At 44.1% G+C, this 20,884-nt stretch overlaps 1 pseudogene; it reads left to right on the top strand.

Moving 5' to 3' along the window:
* The first annotated feature begins 16,233 nt into the window (after positions 1-16,233).
* Positions 16,234-19,019, top strand: LOC4345107 (disease resistance protein RPM1-like; annotated as a pseudogene).
* Positions 19,020-20,884: the final 1,865 nt, after the last annotated feature.

Below are 20,884 nucleotides of genomic sequence, written 5' to 3'. Positions count from 1 at the left end.
TTTTAGCATTTTATTTAATATAATTCCTACGCTAAGTATATATGATGATTACAATTTTTATTAATTTTAAATCATGCAGTATGTACATACATATCTTAATTAGAGTTTTTACCAATATAATAATATCATTCATATATATGCTAAGTATATATATATATTGGAATTTTTATTAATTATAAGTCATATATTTGCTTATTACGATTTATCCACTTAATTTATTACAGACAAAAATAATTTATCGAAGTAATTGTCATTAATGTTTGTACTTTAAATAATGTTAATGCATTAACTTCTATTTTATAAACACATATGTAAGCGAAAATCATATGCAGTGCTATAATCTTTAGTCCCGGTTCTTAACCCTAACCGGGTTTAAAAAGAATTTCGAAATAGCGGGAAAAGATATTTACTCCCGGTTGTTGAGAACAACCGGGACTAAAGATATATTTAGTCCCGGTTGTTCTCAACAACCGGGAGTAAAGATCTTTTCTTTACTCCCGGTTGTTCTCAACAACCGGGACTAATGATATCTTTAGTCCCGGTTGTTGATAACAACCGGGAGTAAAGATCCGGGGGTATATATATTTCCGGTGCGCCCTCGTCTTCTTCACCAACACTTAGACGTTTTCGGCCGATCGATCTCTCTCGGCCTCTCTCCTTCGCCGCCACTGCCTAGGGCAAATCCCCGCGCCGACGCCGCCGTATCTCGCCGTCGTCTAGAGCTCATCGTCCTCGCCACCGCCTCCGCCTCCTCCGCTGCCGCCGCATCTCTGGGGTGAGAGCCGCCGCCGCCAGATCTCCCTTCATCTCGATCTCTCCGATCTCGATCTCTCTCCGTCGCGCCGCCCGCCACGAGACACCGCCCGCCACGAGACGCTCAATTTCATCATCAATATCACAGCCCAATCACAGAAATTCAAAGAAGCTCATATACATCTCAAGTTGTTGAAATACATCACAGAAGTTTCAATGTTACAAATTACAAGCACTCATGGTTCAATTGACAAGTTAAACCAAATACAATTCACAAGAAAAATTGAACCATTCATTACATTCCTTTCAAATACCACAATCCATCGGCAATCCAGTCCCGAAATTGGTTCATGACACGCGAGTCCAATTCGTTTGTTGGTTCGCTAGATGGAGAAGAGGTTCCACCCAATGGATCATATTTTTCATCATGGTCACAATTGTCGAACTCTGTATCAGCCATTTGACTGTCTCTAATGAAATTATGAAGTGCTATGCATGCATGGATAATTCTGCTTTGCTTTTCCTGCGAGTAGCTTGGTAAACTAAACAAAATCCTCCACTTGTTCTTCAAGACCCCAAATGACCTCTCAATGACATTCCGACACGAAGAATGGCAGTAATTAAAGTGCTCCCTTCTTCCCCTTGGCAATGTGCTTTCGTTGTACTCTTGGAAATGATATGTTATACCCTTGTATGGTGCTAGATAACCCGGCCTATTTGGGTATCCCGAGTCTACGAGATAAAACTTTCCTGGAGGTGGCTTTGGAAACTTGGAACTAAATCTAGTTTGTGCATCATTGAATACCCTCATGTCATGAACCGAACCAGGCCACCCAGCAAGCACGAAAGTAAATCTCATATCGAAGTCACAGACACACATAACATTCTGACTCTTCTCCTCATGTCTATTCCTATGTTGAACAGCAGCTGAATTTGGCACCACAACTTGGATGTGAGTACCATCTATTGCTCCAATGCAATTATCCAAATATGGTGTGTACTGAGGAGAAAGCAATTTCTTATGGACTGTTGTGAATAAGGGATCTTTTGGCCTAATGATATCTTGTGCAAGTTTCAGTAGAGCGGTCAAAACTGCTTTGAACTTACTATGTACTGTTTTAAGAGACCTAACAAATCTGTCTTGGGTTTGCCTAACTGATTGGGGAGCACCTACTATCCATAAGAAAAGACCCAAACACTCCATGGAATCCATGTTGTTTGTGGACTTCAACTCATATGATTCCACAAGCACAGAATGTAACCTCTCAAAAACTGGCCTGTGCATCCTAAACATGTTGTAACAAGCGGTTCTATTAGCTAATGTTCTCATAACCCAATCATGTCCAGACTCAGGTGCTACCCTTCTTGGAGCCTTATTAGAGTAAAGTTCCAAGTAATACGTACCAATCATGGCGGCAAGCATACATGCTCTTCTCCTGTCCATTTCTCTTTTCTTCAAAATATAAATGATAAGATCAATCTCATCATCACTGCTATCTTCATCAGAGATATCTTCATCACCACTGCCTTCACCATCCTGCAGGAGTGACATATGCATAGAAAGAAAGCACATCATAAATATAATATGAACAAACTTCAAGAAGAAAAGAAGGGAAGGTTTAAATAGGTCCACACATCACATGTTCATTACGTCACATCACATCAAACAAGTTGATAGTTCAACACAAAAGTAGATCATAACTAATGCAGCTAGGACACAACTAATGCAGACCAGACCCATGATATGCAGCTAAAGAAAGGGATCATCTAATACAAATTCTTCTGCTGGCACCATCTCCTCAGCCACATAAATCTTGCTTCTTTAGTGCTAATGTTCTTAAACATAACTCTGTTATGATTGGAAGCAAACAACTGTGTGGCACAAAAGTATTCCACACTGTCTTCTGCTGCACCACACTCTACTGCCAACCTCTGACAGTTTGTCAATGACTCAGCAATTTCTTCTTTCTTCTGCTCCTTTAACTTCTTGCTGTTAACAAGTTCAGTAATTAGGGTATTTGACTTATCACAATCAGAGTTGAAAGAATTGAGCAGCCCCTTCATGAGCTTCACCACTGGGCTCTTGCTTTTTTTCCCAGGACTAGAAGCTGTGGACACATCACAGCTGCTACTCCCTCTCTTCCTGCTGTTAGTGCTCATGGGGCTGTTCTCATAACCATCCCCTACAGCTCTTTCCCCTCTAGCTGCCTCCCCTGCATCCCCTGCTTCTTCTTCTCCTTCCTCTTCATCTTCATCTTCAAAACCAGGGATGTATGCTGTGGAACCATCAACTGCAACTCCTTGAAATATCTCTATAAGAAAATCTAAGTACTCAGGGTTGCCATGGCGAAATTTCTTGGCGTCCCCCTTCTCCTGTATTGACACTAAATCAATATCACAGAAAACTCTAAAATCATGTAAAGTAGCTAAATTTTTGACAACTGCATACCTTAATTTTTTTTCCCACCAAGCATTTGATGCAATTATTTCTCCACTAGCACTTCTACCAGCTCCAGTTTGTTGGTTCAGCCACACCCAAGCAATGTAATAATTCTTTAGATGGGTGAATCTATTCTTTATCTGTTTGGTTGAATGCCTTAGGTTAGCCCTTTGGAAATATTTGGCCTTCAAATTCTGGTACCCTCTAGTTGTCCATGCTCCATTAGGACAATGCCCATCCCTTATTTCCTCACATGCTATTTCACACAATGTGTAAGTTTTTTCTTCTGTCCAATTTGCCTTGTCATACGTATTCTAGGAAAGAAAAACATGATTTAACCCTAAATTAACCAATGAACAACATATACTGTAATACAAATGCTTAGATCACGGCATGCATAGCAGTATCAATATCATGAGCAACAATTGGCATATTTCGCAATAGCACAAATCAAACATAACAGAAAGTAACCATGGGGGGTTTACCATGTGCTGACCATCAGGACCAAAGTCCTCTTCGTCTTCTTCGTTGCCGTCGTCCTCGGACACATTTGTCCCTTGGGACGACGAGGCACCGGCTCGCCGTCCTCCTCCGAAGACTCCAAAGTTGAAGGCGGGTGGCCCGCTGTGCGACATGGATGCCCCATGACCTCGGACGCCTCCTTGGCCAGACGATAAGCCAGGAGGAACAAATCCTCGCATTCCCCTGCCAGATCCAGCGCCATTGGTCAACGACCTGCCACGGCCTCGTCCTCCTCCTCTCCCTCCACGACTTCTGCCACGTCCCCCTCCCGCCGCTGGAGGAGGACGTGACGGGGGGACTGTGGATCTGCTCCCTGCCCGAATCGGAGGTAACACAAGGCTACCCGGTTCAAGGATCTGTTGGTAGGAGGCGAAATCGGGGAAGGCGTCGGCCTGGGAGTTCAGATCGAGGCCCCCCGATCCCCCTCCCCCAAAATGGATGCCGGTGCCAGATCCACCATATCCTGAAGACCCCTGCGAGAAGCCGTAGTCGGAGCCGTCCATGTGGCCCGTTGGAGCTTCATTGAACGACTGGGAGAAGAAATCGTGAGGATTTCCACCCGCCATTGCTGATGCGCGATTCGTGAGGCTTGCGCGAGCGGCGTCGGCTTGCACGACACCGGCGAACCAAGCGGCGGGCAGAGGACTAGCTAGCGCGTAGCTGCGGTGGGGGCTAACGCAGGACGGCGGCGAGGGCGCGGGGTTGTGAGGAGCGAGAGAGAGACGACGCGAGGAAGAGATGAGGCGAGGAAATGGATAGGGATGGCTGGCGTGAAGGGGCAGTGGCTGGAATAGAGCCACTTTTTCCCAATAGAGCCACTTTAGTCCCGGTTCTTAACCATAACCGGGTTCAAAAAGAATTTTGAAATAGCGGGAAAAGATCTTTACTCCCGGTTGTTGAGAACAACCGGGACTAAAGATATCTTTAGTCCCGGTTGTTCTCAACAACCGGGACTAAAGTCTTTAGTCCCGGTTATTGAGAACAACCGGGAGTAAAGATCCGGGGGTATATATATTCCCGGTGCGCCCTCGTCTTCTTCACCAACACTTAGACGTTTTCGGCCGATCGATCTCTCTCGGCCTCTCTCCTTCGCCGCCACTGCCTAGGGCAAATCCCCGCGCCGACGCCGCCGTATCTCGCCGTCGTCTCGAGCTCGTCGTCCTCGCCGCCGCCTCCGCCTCCTCCGCTGCCGCCGCATCTCTGGGGTGAGAGCCGCCGCCGCCAGATCTCCCTTCATGCATCTCGATCTCTCCGATATCGATCTCTCTCCGTCGCGCCGCCCGCCACGAGACGCCGCGCCACGACGACGACGCGCCACGACGACGACGCGCCACGCCGCCGCCTTCGCCGCCGCCGCATGCCAACGCCACGCCGCCGCCGCCGTCGCCACGCCGCCGCTGCCTTCGCCGCCGCGCGCGCAATGCCGCCGCCGCCACGCCACGCCGCCGCCGCCACGCCACGCCACGCCGCCGCCGCCACGCCACCCCGCCGCCGCCACGGCCCCGCAACGCCACGCCGCCGCCGCCGTCGCCACGCCGCCACCGCCGCGCGCGCAATGCCGCCGCCGCCGCCACGCCAGGCCACGCCGCCGCCGCCACGCCACGCCGCCGCCGCCACGGCCCGCAACGCCACGCCGCCGCCGCCGTCGCCACGCCGCCACCGCCGCCGCCACGCCGCCGCGCCAACCGCCGCCCCGATGCCGCCACACCGCCGTTAACGAACGAGAACGAGAACGATCGAACGAACGAGAGCGAGAACGAACACGTCAACGTACGTTGCCGCGAGAACGTGAACGAGAACGAGAACGATCGAACGAACGAGAGCGAGAACGAGAACGATCGATCGAAGACAAGCGAGAACGAGGGAACGAACGTGAATGAGAACAAGCGAACGAACGTGAATGAGAATGAGCGAACGAACGTGAACGAGCTAGGGAACGTGAACGAGCGAACGAACGAGGACGAACGTTAACGTGAAATGCAATATATATATATATATACATGTATATAGATATATATATATATATATATATATATATATATATATATATATATATATATATATATATATATATATATATATATATATATATATATATATATATATATATATATATATATATATATATATATATATATATATATATATATATATATATATATATATATATATATATATATATATCTATATATATATGTTACTTCGCATTTATCCTAATACATCTTTTTGTATCTTGCAGAAAAGACGTGTTGTCGGAGTCGTCCGTCAAGCCAGAGTGGAAGAGCTAGCCCTAGAAGGAATTGGAGCAGGCAAGTGACGTAATAATATAAATGATTGTTATATTTGTAATACAATTAATTAAGATTATTAGACCTGTAATTGGACTTATCATATAAGATTGTGTAGTGTTCTAATATTATTTGAGTTTTAATATAAGATTACTTTATTTGTAATTAGACTTAGTATGTATAATTATTGACAACGGAATTGGTGCGACAAGTAGCAATTGACTATTGTAGTCTTAATTAGACTTAGCATATACGCATGAAACACTTAGCATAGATGACTATTTTAGTCTTAGCATGTAATATTATTTGAGTTTTAATATAAGATTACTTTATTTGTAATTAGACTTAGTATGTAATTATTGACTACGGAATTGGTGCGACAAGTAGCAATTGACTATTGTAGTCTTAATTAGACTTAGCATATACGCACGAAACACTTAGCATATACATGACTATTTTAGTCTTAGCATGTAATATTATTTGAGTTTTAATATAAGATTATTTTATTTGTAATTAGACTTAGTATATAATTATTTACTAGCTAGGGTTGTATAATATACGTCACCTAGACTTAGCTTATATCACAATTTGTAATTAGACTTAGCACGTAAGGTTGTGTAGGGTTCTAATGTACGACATTTACACTTAGTATACATGACTTAGATTGTTAAAACATAAATGTCTCGTGACTTAGCAGATGTTTCTTGTATCAACAGATGGCTGACCGCGATGAGGAACAGATATTGTACGATACAATCGCGGAGGGAAGCAGCCAGTACTGGAATGAAGAAGAGGGGAACGAGGATCCAAACCAGTACTTGAACGAGGAAGGAAACATGGAGAGGGATGCGGAGGGGAACCAGCAGGGGCACGTGGAAAGGGATGTGGAGGGGAACCAGGAGGAGGAGGCTAGTGGTAGTCAACCCTCCGTTGGACAGAAGAGGGCACGCGGGCAACGAGGTGCAGCGAAGAAGCTTGAGGGTCGGCACATCATAACGGAAGTGCAAGAAGATGGACGTCCTAGTGCCCCGGCCGAAGCCGCCAAGAACTATGTACGTCACAGCGGTTGGGTTGTGCGGGATAACGTGCCTGTCAGTACGGTGTACTGGCGAAGAACAAGGGCACGCGGAGATCATGAGAGCTTTGTCCCAGATTCGGAGAAAGAGATGTTGTGGACCACAATGCTCGAGACATTCACCCTTCCTGCGGGTACAGAGGACAAAGTGAAAAGGTGGACTCTGAAGAAAATGGCAGAACAGTTTCAGAGCTTCAAGGGAGATCTGTACCAGAAGTATATACTGAAGGGGCAGACACCGAACTTCGACACATTCCCAAAGCTAAGGGATCACTGGGACGAGTTCGTTGCTTATAAGACAGGTGAACAAGGGCAGGCGATGATGGAAAGAAACAAAGAAAATGCCGCCAAGAAGAAGTACCATCACCACTTGGGGTCAGGAGGCTATAGCGTCGCGATGCCGAAGTGGGAGCAGATGGAGGCTAGCTTGATTGAGAGGGGTATCGAACCAGCAACAGCCAATTGGCCGGAACGATCGAAGTTCTGGTACTATGCTCACGGTGGAACGCTCAACCCAGCTGATGGCTCACTGGTCTTCGGCGATCAGATACGAGAGGCTGCGCGACGACTAACAGATGCAGTGGAAGCCTCCTCTCAGGGCACGTTCCGACCAGACAGAGATAGGGACGAGCTGACACTCGCCCTGCAGACTCCAGAGCATCCAGGACGAACACGAGGGAAAGGGGTGATTCCTTGGAAGATTGGTTTCAAGGAGGACATCCACACGTACAGGAGTCGGATGAGGAGCAAGAGAGATACCGAGGCGAAGATTGCAGACCTAGAGTTCCGGGTATCGAGCTACGAACTCAACATGCAAGAGGAGGTGGCAAGGAAGGTTGATGAACGCATGGCCGCACATCGGTCCCATGATCCCCAGCCGACCATTCCTCCTGCAATGGTGAGCCCGTCAGGAAACCGTAGCAGCTGCGCCTCAACGGGGCAGGTAGGATCACAGAGCATGGACGCCATGCAAACACAGGACGAATCGACCTGTCCCGTTGATGACATCACTCAGCGGACACCATGTGAGCTGCATATTCCTTTCAAGAACTTATCAATAAAGGTAAGATTTAGCCATTCCGCTAGTTGCTGCTTATATATGTTGATTACTAATAAATAATCTCTCACAACATGAAGGTGGCGTCGGGCATGGCCATCCCAACGGACCCTTCAGGTACTTACCACTGCAGGCCGATTCCAGCAGGATACTCGAAGGTCGAAGTTGAGTTGGTCGAAGGCGCGTACGAGGACCTCGAGCTGGATTACCCTGGAGGAGACGGTGAGACGCATATACGAGACACAAGCCATGCCATTATTCTATGGCGCAGGCGGTACATCATCCTCCCTGGGCGACAAGCGGCGTCTCGTGCACCATCTCCTCCGGCTCCGCCATCTCCTCCTCAGGATCCTGCACCGTCTCCTCCTCATGCTCCGCCAGCACCGTCTCCATCTCAGGCTCCAGCATCGACTCCTCCTCAGGATCCTGCACCGACTCCTCCTCGTGCTCCTACACCTACTCCCCCGCAAGCTCCTCTTCCGGCACCTTCAAAGTCAAGGGCCCCCCCAGCTGCACCGCCTGCCCACACAAGGGCAACGAAGAAGGCGAAAGTTGACGCCGCCAAGAACAAGGACCCGGGGTACGATTGCACGCAAGAGGAGCTTGACGCTTACGTTGCATCAGAAGTCAAGAGACAATTCAAGCCTCGAAGTCCAGAAAAGAAGATTCCTATAGACCCCAGTGTCAGGAACTTCTTCAGGGGTATGTCTGCATCTGTCAAGGAGGCCATCAAGCTATCTGACTATGAGCGAACGCTGAAGAAAGCATCTTCTGGAAAGTCCAAACCAGTCCCTCAGCTTGGAAAGCAACCAAACCAGGAGATCGAGCCGTTGGTGACCGGTAAAGAAATGACGATAGAACAATTTATTACTGACACCGGTCTAACTACGGATCAATTGCTAGGAGTCGCACCAATCGAAAAGGCGGAAGTGAAATACATGTACGAACTCGGTAAACCGCTTGTCAAGCCTGAGCTGCTGCAGTCCCTACCCACACAAATGTACAAGTTCCATCAGCTGTACATGGAGATGAGCGCCACCGGTAGAGAGATGATCGGAGCGAGGATCAGGGACACGAACTTCTTGCAAGGAGATGACATTCTCTGGATCAATTTCAGGGGAATCTACGAACTATACCAGCTGGACGCCCTCGACGTCTCTATTATGAATTGCTGGATTTTGTAAGTATATCGTTCAGTTAGATTTCTTACTATACGTCTCCTTTAAGTAATTAGGTCCTTGTATATAAGTAGACTATAGAAAATAATATACTCCCTTTTATCGTTGTAGAATGGAGATTCAAAGGGCCCGACGGCGGAGGGTTTTCGATACTGGATTCATCGACCCTCGGAAAGTAAATGTCGCAATGCTCGACCAATATCCACAAGAAACAGAGGACAATCTCGTCCATCTCCTGAAGGCGCAGCATTACAAGACGTTCATACTGTTGCCATACAACACAGAGTTAGTTTAATTTTACTGTCTTCCTACATACCAAATTTCATTCCCGTACGAACTTGCTAAGTGTTTCATATGTAATGCATCCCACGCACATTGCAGATTCCACTGGGTGCTTTTACTCTTCGACCTGGAGGCCTGCACCGTCAACGTATATGACTCAATGGATAAAAAAGAGTCTACGTTTGACAAGGTTTTCGAACTTATAGACAGGTACCGTCATAAATTCCTTTGTTAATTAAGAAAATCTTGTTATGTTAATTGCTACTACGAATCATAGCTTTAAACTCCATGTAGGGCTTGGTATCGGTTCCGTCAATTGGTCCGCGGCAAATGGAGAGAAAGACTTAGGCGGAAGTTCAAATTTCCTGTGAGTACACATGCTCTACATTTATATTTCTCCGATTCAAATACATACAAGTGTATATTAATTAGATCTCTCGTTGTTTGTCATTTATTTGTAGTGCGCAAAGCAAAAGCAGGGAACTAACTTGTGCGGATATTACGTGTGCGAGTATTGCCACTGCCTTGCAAACCAAATCATCACCACAAGAGAGCTCGATGTACGTACAAATAAATTCAAAATTTCATTACGTAGCGATTTCTTGTTTAATTACTAATCAATTTCATACATTCATATAGTTTATTCTCATGAGGGATAACCTGACCACACACAAGGAATTTATCACGGCGGTTCAAGAACAACTCATGGGATTCATCAACGAAGAAATCCTTGATCCCAAGGGTGAATTCTACTACGACGGAAACACAATTCACCGGTCCTTAGCTTCTGAGCTAGCAGCGAGTACTACTACGTCGAAATCGTAGCTAGCTAGGACATATAATGGATTGTAATTAATACATGACTACATATGTTTCTATATGCATGTGTACACATTTTCTATAATGTAAATATATTTTGGTCATATATATATCTATATACATATGCATTTGCATAACATATATATGTATAAATACATATATATTATGCATGTATATACATATAATATAATATAATATAATATATATATATATATATATACATATATATATGTATGCATATATATGTATTGAAACATATATATGCATGGTTTATATATATATATATATATATATATATATATATATATATATATATATATATATATATATATATATATAAACCATGCAGCAACAGGGCCATGAAAAAAAAAAAGGTCAGCTCGATATTTAGTCCCGGTTGGTAACACCAACCGGGACTAAAGATGGCTCAGCCGGCCACGTGACTGAGCCATCTTTAGTCCCGGTTGGTGTTACCAACCGGGACTAAAGATCGATCTTTACTCCCGGTTATTTCACCCGGGACTAAAGATAGCGATCTTTAGTCCCGGATTGGTACTCCCGGTTTGGAAACCGGGACTAAAGGGGGGTTACGAACCGGGACTACAAAGGGTTTCTCCACCAGTGATCAGTACCATTTTTTCTTATGAAGATGGCAGTGGGATGAACGGGATACATATCTATATATACTTAATAGAAAAAATCTATAAGGCTTCTTGTTTTTTTTATCCATTTGTTTTTTTTTCGTCGTTAGTTTGTTTTGTTGTGCAAGCCTTTTTGTAAGCTTCCCGTTTTTCTTTCCATCGCCGTTTTTTCACGCCGCGGTTCGATTTTGTTATCTGCCCCTTTTTTTCCTGGCCATTTTTCCGCCAGGCCAGACCCTAGCGCCACGACTACGTCGATCTGCCTTCCCATGAGTTTTCTCCTTCAATTAATTAAAATAATTGATTCATCAATCCTCCCTCATCATTTTTATAATGATTTCCCTTTTCCACTTTGGTCTAATTGGACATATTTAGTCCCCATTTAACATTCCCCGATAATGGCAAGCATCCCGGCCATTTTATCACGAGTCTCGTGGATGTGCTCCGATTTTGGGGAAAACGGATAGAGGAGATCAAGTTAATAAAATATCTTAATCAATTTTGCGAGATCGAGAAAAATTCGGCTGTATTTGATCAGGAGGATCGGCTCCAGCATCGTAAGGACATAGGACCAATTTTGCGGAGGTTGAAGACCATTGTGCGAGGTGATCCATTTGTGGGCTGGGACGAGAAGAGGCAAGACGAGCGGAGAGAGGTAGCGAATTGTGCTGGAACTGGAAAAAAAAAGAGAGAAAGAAATGGGTGTTCGATCCAAAATATATAGTGATAAAAACATATTACCCGTTGTAAACTTGTAATACACGGACTTTTTTTTCTATGTACTAACCATAAACAAGACGAACACATGGAAAACTGTCGACGACGACGACTTCCGTCTTGTGTGGCCCAGACGCTGAGACGCCCAGTCCGCCTATGCAAATACGTTGCCCGTCCGTGCCCAAACCTAGCTACTCGCAAGTGTCCCCGCCCGCTGGCCTGTGTCCTTCGCCACCGCTCCCGCAGGCAGGAAGAAATGTGCGTGCCGTCCTTGAAGACTAGAGCGCGCGGCCTCCACTACCTCTCTGTCAATGCCGTCGGTGGCATCGTGCAACCTCGTCGCACGCTGCCTCCACTGCCTCTCCTCCACGCGTGCGCGTGGCCACGACGACCTACAAACAAAGCCAAGCCGATGATGCGACGACCTACTCCGGTCCCATACGTGTGCTGTGCGGCGTCGTCGCTTCACAGGGATCGGTTACGTCACGCTCCCTCGCACGTCGAAAGAATGACGAAATCCCGGTTGCCCACCTATAAAAAAAACGGCCTACTCGCCCAGCTGGACACGCCGCCGAGACGACGAGAAATCGTAACCAGAGAGGGCTCGCGTTTCGTTTCCGATCTGCTCGATCTGGCCTGATACGTTTACTTCCTAGCTTCCTCTCCCGCTCTCCCCCACCTCTTCTCCTGGCTGCCATCCGTGGTCTCGTCGCCTCTGCCACCTGCATACCCGAGAGCAGTTATTGTCGTCACCCTGTCAAGCCCATAGCCCGTTCCGTCGTGTCGTCAACCGATCGACCACCACCCCTCTACGGTGAGTTCCTGTTCTATTCCTTTCCTGATTGACCTTTTCCATGCCACTTTGGTCCTTCTCCAACATTCAATTTGAGGGTGTCTTTAGTTCACGCTAAAATTGAAAATTTGGTTGAAATTGAAACGATGTGATGGAAAAGTTGAAAGTTTATGTGTGTAGGAAAGTTTTGATGTGATAAAAAAGTTAAAAGTTTGAAGAAAAAATTTGGAACCAAACAAGCCGAGCGCTGCCGGCGCCACCTCTGCTCGCTGTTGCCTGCAGGTCGCAAGCCCCAGACCACCACCGTCCGTTCTAAGTTCTAACATAACCGACGAGGTTGTCTCTGTCCCTGAGTTCTGCTTCTCTCATCCCGAGCCGGCAAGCCCCAACATGTCTGGCAGTTGGTGAGTCCCCCTTCTGTCCCAATGCTCTGTGCTAAACGAGATGAACAAGTCTTTGAATACGACCCCCTCTATCTCTTTCTTCCTCTCTGTCAATTATCCTGACAGGTGACAGCTCTACGTACCCGGTAATCTGTAATCAGTTAGGTACTCCCTGTTTCATATCATGATATGTCTACCCTTTTCTAAATTAAACATTTTATAATATGAAACGAAGTGAGTAAGTAACGTTTTATATTTTAAGTCGATTCTACTATTTTTCAAACTTTTAAAGTTCAATCAAGTTCATATAAAAATAAAACAATATTTGTAACACAAAATAAACGTATTATTAAAATATATTCAACGTTACGTTTAATGAAACTAATTTGATTTGGTAGATGTTGCTCAAAAAAATTTCATAAACTTGGTCAAGCAAAAAAAAAATGATTAAAGGAGTAACGACTTAAAATATAACCGGAGGGAGCACTAATGATTCACTCAATAAAATAGTAACATCAGAGCTAACAACAACCCAAAACAGATAATTGTTTTTTTACTTTCTTTAAGAAAAAACTGGATCCAATAGTTGCGCAGAGAAGATACCAAATATTGGTGTTATGTATACAGGATACCAAAATTTGGAATTTCCGGAGCCGGACTTCTCGCTACAGGAAGGAAATATTGGGTTATAAGTTAATTATAAACTTACGAGAAATAGAGATAAAGAAAAGTAAAGAATGTTGGCTTCATGCAAAAGCTAAGAGCTAGTTATACACGTGTTTCAAAATGTTTACATTAAATTTACATAATAAGAGACCTCAAAAAAATAAATTTACATAATAAGAAAAAGCGGTACTTGCTACGTTCTAATAAATACAAAGTAGGAGTATGTTACACAGTTTCCGATATTATATTTTAATCATTATATTTTAAAATATATTATTAACAACTACGAAGTTAAGATAACATTTTACGAGGTTTATATTTTTTTTACACGGTCTTCAGTAACATATTTTGATTATTCATTTATTTTATACTATGTTAAACAACAATAAAATTAGTATCACATGAAAGTATTTTTAAAATACGAATCTAGTGATACACCGTACATAATACTTGGTGTAGATATTATTTAGTGTAACTATTAGTCAAAAGTTATTGAGTTTGATTTTCTTAAAAATAATGATGCCCTATAATTTAGGATAGAGAGAGTACCATATAGGATTAGATGTCCATGTGGAAGAAATAAATCAAGAGAGAAATAATTAGTGGGTTACTAAATAGTAGCTAACTGCACGCGAGCTCTAAGAAAATGAGGCCCACCACTGATCCATACTCCCTCTATCCGAAAGTGGTAGACTCATATTTTTGGTATTTCCATATAAGTTGGTTATATTTGTAGTTTCCATATATCTAAGACTTAAATTAAAAGATAAATTAAAATTGGTTGACCGGAATCTAAGTAGTCATCTTAATATTCGTTGGTTGTATGCATATACTTTTGATATTAATTTGTTACATGCAGCATGAGTTAATGTCTTCTTAGGGCAGTCCCAATCCATAACACTAGACATGGTTTCCATAAACTTCACGTCATCAAGAAACTAGTACTAGACACTACTCTTCCAATACAAACACCACTATTCCATACTTCAATTTAATGCTACTTACCTTACATGATGTCTTGGATGCTGTGTAGAAACCATGTCTCATGCAAGACATGGTTTCCTTCTCTTTCCTCATTTATTCACTTGTCACATCATTTTTTTTGTCCTATATGACAACTTATTTAATGCTATGGACACCATCCTAGTCATTGAGTTGGGAATGTCCTTAGTCTTGATGATGAAAATGATGTGTCTACTCTCTTGAATGGAGGGAGTAACAATGAATGTGATAGGGCAGTGGGTGTGAAAGAGAGATTTGGTTGAAAATCTATTGGTAAAACATGTTTCTTTATTGTGTCAACATGCAACAATTGTATGTCCTATCTATACGTGTGTTTTTAAATGGCAAATAATACTTCTAGCTAGCTATACGATGGAAATAGTCACGAGAGCACCAACTATTACATAAAAAAAAAGAAAATTAAATATTTTTGGTCAACCCAAGAAACAATAATTGGATAGAGAAAGCACAAACAGGGTCAACCTGACCGCAGATTTGTACCTTATCCCCGTGTTTTAAAATTTCTAGTCGGCTATTAACCAAAATTATCCTAGTCGGCTAAGCCGCCAATCCTAGCCCAACAACATTGTAGCATCACCCGCTCCTAGTTGAAGGTCAAACCTTGTAGGCTAATTAGGTAAGAGGAGTATAGCCATATATAGGAGTATATCTAAAGGTGATCCCACCCCAAAAATACCTAGTCAAAACGCTTATGCATTTGAAAAGATGAAAAAAAAACTCTTGAGAAAGAAAAATGAGAAAAAAAAACTTCATTATTGATATAACATGGTGTACAATTAAGCAATTGTATATTCCTTATATATTATACATTGTATTGTTATATTTGCATTATTAAAAAGTATATAATAAGTTACACCACTCATATCTAAATTTTTTTGATGCGCCAGTCTAGCTGGTATAAGCCATGACATTGGCCCTGATTTGATCGTTTATAAAATCAAAAGGTTAAGCGTAGAAAAAAAACCCAAATTACTTCTAAAATTAAGGTCTACTTATCAAAATTGTATGTGGTTCGTAAGTGCAACTCTAACAAACAGGCATTACACCTTACGATCTAATTGGCACGGACACGCCAATTAAATTGTAGGAAAATTAATTAAATTAAGTGATCGGCCAACCAGTGACGGCCGCACTGTTCACCGACAGAAAACACTATTCATAGTACTTTCAATAAACACTTACCTTTATAATTGTTCATCACATGATTCTACAAATACAAATCATAGTAGACCCACATATCAGTCTCTCAGACAAAAAAAGAGTCAATTTCACAAAATTACATATACTTTGGCCAAATTATTATAATATTACAGATTTAAGTCGATGTATCACAAAACTATAGATTTAGAAACACATTTATCACATAACTACAAATTTAAGATGAAGTATTACAAAACTACATATTCAGAAAACTACAAGTTTTGCACTAGGTATAAAACTACTACATTTATAACTTGAACATAACAATAATTAACCGGGGGCATCCCACTTACTTATCACATGGAATTAATATTTCAGGTTTCACCGTAAAATAGATTGAGAAGGTTGTGCCGCCAAGGCTAAGTAATTTGCTGCTAAAGAATGTTCTGGGCATAAATGGCTGAGGCCGTGATTCTTTTTGCTGTGAGGAAGATCGGTGTTGCATTGGGAAATGAAGCAACCAGCCAGGCTGTTTCGTATTTCAGGAAGTTTGTCACGCAGCTAACAGAGCTTCAAGGCAGCATGGGCCGCATCAGGAGGGAGCTCCGGTTGATGCATGAGTTTCTCTGTCGAATGGATGTACGCAACCGTAATAACCAGACATATGAAATCTGGGTGGAGGAGGGACGAGTACTTGTACATGGGATCGAAGACATTGTGGACGAATATTTGCATCTTATCGGTCAGAAGCTTGACACTGGATGGAGCACCTATCTGAAGAAAGGAATCAAGGGACCCAATGTCGTGGTATCCCTGAACAGGATAGCTTCATTGGTTAAAGAAGCCGAGGTCAATCTGGTGCACCTGTTTCAGGCCAAGGACCGATGGGTTTTGCTTCCAAGTGACAGTAACGACAACTCAAGCTACATTGTCGAGAGATCTCAGCATTTGGCAGCCACTTCATGTTCCATCAGTGATGAAGATCTTGTGGGGATTGATGATTACAGGAGGGATTTGGAAAAGTGGCTTGAAGATGATGAACCTGCACACCTTGTGATAGCCCTGCTTGGGATGGGAGGGCTTGGCAAAACAGCCCTTGCTGCAAATATCTACAGGAGGGCGAAGGAAAAGTTTGAATGCCATGCCTGGGTATCCATCTCTCAAACATATTCAAGACAAGGTGTTTTGAGAAATTTAATTGGGAAGCTTTTCAAAGATATAGAGGACGTACCAACTGACATTGCCACGATGGACATCACATCCCTTGAAGAGAAACTGCATCTTTTTCTAGTGGAGAAGAAATACTTGATCGTACTAGATGATGTTTGGAGTACAGAAGCATTCACTGACTTGTCTAATGCACTTGTTCATAACGGCACTGGAAGCAGGCTTGTAATTACAACACGAGACAGTGAAGTAGCCGGCCTTGCTTCTAAGAATTATGTCGTTGAACTGAAAACTTTACCAAGTGACAAGGCAATGGAGTTGTTCTGTAAAAAGGCCTTCCGGAGTGATACAGATGACAAATGTCTTGCAAAGCTAAATGATATTTCCGTGGAAATCGTCAGCAAGTGCAAAGGCTTGCCTCTTGCTATTGTCTCTGTTGGTAGTCTCTTGTTTGTGCGTGAGAAAACCACGGAAGAATGGAAACGGATTAATGATCAGCTCAGCTGGGAGATAATCAACAATCCAAGGCTAGATCATGTCAGGAATGTATTACTCTTGAGCTTCATATACCTTCCTTCTTACCTGAAAAGTTGTTTCCTATACTGCAGTTTGTTTCCAGAGGACTATCCTCTTAAAAGAAAGGAACTTGTACGGCTATGGTGGCAGAAAGGTTCATTGTGGAAAAGGGTGAAAGCACACTAGAGGAAGTGGCAGAAGGCTACCTAAAAGAGTTGGTTCACAGGAACATGCTGCAACTGGTCCAAAAGAACTCATTTGGTAGGATAAGAAGATTCAAAATGCACGATATCGTGCGTGAGCTCGCGGTTGACTTGTGTCGGAGAGAATGTTTTGGCATTACATATGAGGATGGTCATCATGGGAGATCCCTTGAGGAAAATGATGAACGTCGACTGGTAATACAAAAATTCCACGAGGACGTTGGTCAGTCGGTTTTAGGTGTGTACCGGCTCCGCTCTATCATTGTCCTGGATAAGAGCACTCCATCATCCATTATTTTATCCTCTGTGTTGGACAACTCCAGGTACATGTCCGTGCTTGAGCTAAGTGGAGTACCCATCAAGACAGTTCCCAATGCTATTGGTAATCTTTTCAATCTGCACCATTTGGGTCTGCGAGGCTCAAAGGTGAAGTTCCTCCCATAGTCCATCGAGAAGTTGTCCAATCTGCTGACGCTGGACCTTTCTGGATCAGACATACGGTGTCTGCCAAGAAGGATCGTCAAGCTGAAGAAGCTTAGGCACTTATTTGCCGAGAAACTGCACGATGCAACCTGGAGAAATTTCCGTTGCTGCACTGGTGTGCGCTTCCACAAGGGTCTCGGTAACCTGACGAGCCTTCGGACGCTACATGGGCTGGAGGCACAGGAGGAGTCCATCAGGCATCTCGGAGAGCTGAGGCAGCTACGAAGCCTCAGAGTATGGAACGTGAAAGGAGCCTACAGTGGACGCCTTTGCACATCTCTTGTTAAGCTACAATTCCTGTCCAACCTGTACATTGTGGCGAGCAACGAAAACGAGGCTCTCCAGCTGGAAGAGATGAACCCGCCGCCTCCCAACCTTCAGAGGCTGTTCTTGCGAGGGCGGCTAGCAGATGATATACTGCAGGAGGAGTCTCCCCTCTTCCATCACGCAGCAAGGCGAAACCTGTATGAGCTACGGCTGTATTGGTCCCAATTGGAACAAGACCCTCTGCCATCCCTCTCCCTGCTGTTGAATCTGACAGACCTGAGGCTAACCAACACATACATTGGAGAGAGGCTGGTGTTTCTTTCTGAGTGGTTTCCCAACCTTAGGATACTCTTCTTAAGAGACATGCGTAATCTGAAATGGCTGGTGGTTCAAAAAGACGCCATGAAGAAACTGCAACGGCTAACACTGGTTAACCTCAAAAACATGAGGGACGTCCCGTTGGGCATTCAGTTCCTCATGCCCCTGAAATATCTAGGCTTTCTGGAAATCACCAAGGAATTCCTTGAGTTATTGCAGTCCTCTTCGATTAAAGATTTTCGGTGGCAGCATTCTCTTCGAGACTCTGAGACCAGTGTTGATATCTAGCTATCTGCTGGTCCGACACTCTTACTAGACAGTGTAAGTTCAACTTGCAGCTACATACTGGTATTCAAGTAGTAACTCCTACCCCATCTTAATCAGCAAACCTTTTGCATCATGTCCTATTGGCAGGAAAATGTTTTCGACAAGGACGGGATATATGGATTATTGGAGCATCATCGATCCTTTTGCACCAAACAATGCTCAATTGAGGCTTGCCGTTTTGGTGTCCGTTTCATGAATAAATGAATGTCAAGTGGTCCTCGTAACCTATTTGTGCTGTCAACATTTTATCTGCTTGTTTCCATTCCTGTTTCAGTACTGACTACGGAGTACTAGGCTTTTGTCTACTATACTATTAAGGAGTTCTTTATATTGTTTGGGACAGGGAGTCCTATGTTTATGAGATGTTTTCCCAGGTTTTATTAGTTCTATATATCCCACGAAAATTCTATTTGTTGTTCTGTTTTCAAATAGTCCTATTGGTTTGCAAAAAATTATATGGTTATATAATTGTTAGCCATTTATTTTTAAAGCTTCATAATATCTTAAACTTTTATTGTGGCTTCATATCTGCATTGATAGTTACATCTCTATTTAAGGTGAACTATTCGTTTAAGTTTAGGTTCGAAATTACAGCTAATATCTACAATGGTGAACAAAACATTATACTATTTTCTTTAATCAATGATTAAGTTTCTGGGATGTTAAAGTCCCTTAAAAACTTGATGTGCATAAAAGGCAACAAGGTGTATTTGTAGGTTGCATCAAGACCATAACTGGTCGCGCTTGCAAAAATCAGACTGCATTTTTGCATATGGCTCCTTGAAAGATCCATATGAAAAAAAAATCAATTTTCGCAAGCGAACCTCTTAGGAGGCCAGCATGCGAAAAATAAGCCTATTTTTTTAGGCAGGACTCTTAAGTGCCTGCATGTAAAAATTGATTTTCACAAAAGGACCTCTCAAAGGCCCACCTACTAGTTTAACCGTCTGCTTTCCCTCTCACCATCTTGAAAAAAAATTACAAGCCATCCTTATCTTCTCACTTTCTCTTCTCCTGTTTCGCTCTCTCCCTCATCTCCCCCTTTCGAGCAGCGGGCAGGAGCGGCCGGCAGTGGAAGGCAATGACGCCAACACGCGTGTGATGAGGGCTAGCGGCGAGGACGGGCCGGCGACAAGGGCCACGAATCCAGCGGCGCAACCCTCAGGAGTGTTTATGGTGACGACGACGGTGGGCAGCGGATCAGGCGGTGCCGCCCTAGGCAACGGTTGCAGCGACAACGATGGCGGGCGGCAGATCTGGCGCCACCACCCTCGGGAGGGGTGGATCTGCCGCCCTAGGGAGTGGCTACGGCAACAACAACGGTGGCTGGTGAGGGCGGTGGATTCAGCCGGCGGGGAGCAGATCTGGCGCCGTCCTTAGGAGGGCCGGATCTGCCGCCCTAGGGAGCGGCTGCAGCGATGACTATGACAAATAACGGATCCAGTGGCGACATCCTTGGGAGGGCTGTATCCGCCGCCCAGGAAGCTGTTGCGGCAACGATGACGGTGGGCGGCAATGATGGCGGGCAGCGAGGGCAGCAGATCCTGCGGTGCCACCCTTGGGAGCGGTTGCGGCGACGGCGATGACAGGCGGTGATCTGGCAGTGCCGCCCTTGGGAGTGGCTTCGGCAACGATGGCGGCGGCAGCGAACTCCGGCGACCTTATGTTTCGGTCGGCCACTAGCTTGGGTTTTGGAGTTTTGGTGGTTTTGAATTTTTATTTTTTTCACTGAACTGACTTTTGTATGCGATTGGTATAGGTGACCGCATGCGACAATGAGATTTTTGCATGTGGTTGCATTGGCCGCATGCAAAATTCTGATTTTC

This window comes from Oryza sativa, chromosome 8 (genome assembly GCF_034140825.1).
Source record: "Oryza sativa Japonica Group chromosome 8, ASM3414082v1".
Taxonomy (NCBI): Eukaryota; Viridiplantae; Streptophyta; class Magnoliopsida; order Poales; family Poaceae; genus Oryza; species Oryza sativa.
The sequence above is the reverse complement of the archived record's forward strand: the minus strand, read 5'-3'. Positions and strand labels throughout refer to the sequence as shown.